Genomic DNA, 2130 nt, shown 5'->3' with positions numbered 1-2130 from the left:
AAGATAGGTTTCTACTCCAGTAAAGATTTACAGTCTCAGAAACGTACAGGGGCAGTTCTACCCAATCCCATAATGTTGCTATGAATTGGAATAGACTCAATGGCAGTGAGTGGTTACACCCCACTTCAAAAGTTCAAAGCCTACCAGTTGCTCTACAAGGGAAAGATGAGATTATTGCTCTCAAAAATTTACAGTCTCTAATAAATATATACATACATACCTGACAAGACTGGGAAAATGAGACAAAACAAATAACAGTCTCAGAAACCCTATGTAGGGTCTCTATGAGTCAAAGTCATCTGTATGGCAGTGAGTTTGGGTTTAGACTCTGTGCTAACTACAAAGTCAGCGGTTCAAAACCATCAGCTGCTCCACAAGACAAAGGTGAGGTTTTCTGCTCTATAAAGAGTTACAGCCTCAGAAACCCACAGGGACAGTTCTGCTGTCCTGTGGGGTATCTATGAGTCAGAATCAACTCAAAGGCCCTGAGTTTGGTGTTGAGGCTCTCTAACTAATAAAGCTAATTGGCAGTGGGGTTGGTTTGGTTCAGCTCTTTCAAGGAGGCCTAGTGGTGCCATGAGCTGCCAATCACAAGGCTGGCAGCTGCTCTTCAAGACAAAGAGGAAGCTGTCTGCTCCCATAACATGTTACACTCTCAGAAAACCCTATGTAAGTTTCCTGTGAGCTGGAGTTAACTTGACGGCAGTGGGTTTGAATTTAACCCACCTTCTGTAACCAACAAACCTAATTTTATTACAGTTTCTAAATTCGACAGGACTTCCTGGTCCACATGACCTCTGGTAGCGTAGTGGTTATGCATTGGGCTGCGATCTGCAAAGTTGGCAGTTTGAAACCACCAGCCACTCCGCAGGAGAACAACATTTCTATTCCCACCAACAGTTACTGTCTTGGAAACTCACATGCACTGTTCCTACCTGTCCTGTAAGGTCCCTCTGAGTCAGTATTGACTCAATGACAGTGTGTGCCTGTTAAGAGAAAGTCGGCGTCTGTAGAGGTTCCACAACCTTGTTACTTTCTCTTCTGTACTCTCCTTGTTAAGGTATAAGCCTAACTTGTTAGTCATAGACTTACTGAAAGTGATGTTGTCAGGACTCACCAAGTTAGTTCCAACACATAGAGGCCAACGGCTTGTGTACAACACAAGAGCATGCCGTCCGGTCCTGCAACCTCCTCACATGATGTTGGAGCCCATTGTGGCAGCAATCGCTCTCAGTGCAGGTCTTCCTCTTTTGTGTTGACCCCTCTACTCTACCAAGCAAACCATCCTTTCCCAGGCATTGGTCTCTCCTGATAGTACATCCAAAGTAAGTGAGATAAAGTCTTGCCACCCTCTCTTCTAAGAGGCATTCTGGCTATAATTCCTCCAAGACAGATTGATTTGTTCTCCTGGCAGTCCATGGTTCTTTCAATATTCTTCACCAACATCAAAATTCAAGACATTATTTCTACTCTATTCCTGCTGATCTTGGTCTCATCAGCCCCAGAAGCTACACTAGTCAGGAAAAGCCTCCAAACCAACACCTGACCCAAAGAACTTGGATTCAACATGCCTGCTTCTACAATTGTGTTCTCTCTCTCTCTCTCTCTCTCTCTCTCTGTGTGTGTGTGTGTGTCTCAGATATATATGATCTGTCTTGGAAGAAGCGTGACCAGAGTGCTCCTTAAAGGCAAGGATAGAGAGATTTCATCTCACATACTTTGAACATGCTGTCAGGTGAGACCAGTCCCTGGAGAAGGACATCATGCTTGGTAAGGGAGAAGGGCAGTGAAAAAGAATAATATCCTCAGGAGATGGATTGACACAGGGGCTGCAACAATGGGTTCAAACAGAGGATGGCGAAGGACCAGGTGGTGTTTTGTTCTGTTGTGCATAGGGTGTTGCTGTGGGTCAGAACCGAATAAATGGCACTTGACAACATTTGTGTGTGAAGTTTGGCACCCGGGCTGCTGCCCTCAGGGGCAACAAACAAGCACCCACGTGTGGTTTGTTAGCGCCCAGAGATAACACTCACATGATGCCACATGCAGCAAAGAGCTAAGCCATAGTTCTGTTAAAGCATGGAGTCATTCCAGAAGAGATAGCAGGCCCCTCTGGTGAGTTAAGAAGGA

Source organism: Echinops telfairi, unplaced genomic scaffold, assembly GCF_000313985.2.
Source record: "Echinops telfairi isolate 266 unplaced genomic scaffold, ASM31398v2 ScPeMD7_7424;HRSCAF=8462, whole genome shotgun sequence".
Lineage (NCBI taxonomy): Eukaryota > Metazoa > Chordata > Mammalia > Afrosoricida > Tenrecidae > Echinops > Echinops telfairi.
Note: the sequence above shows the minus strand (reverse complement) of the source record.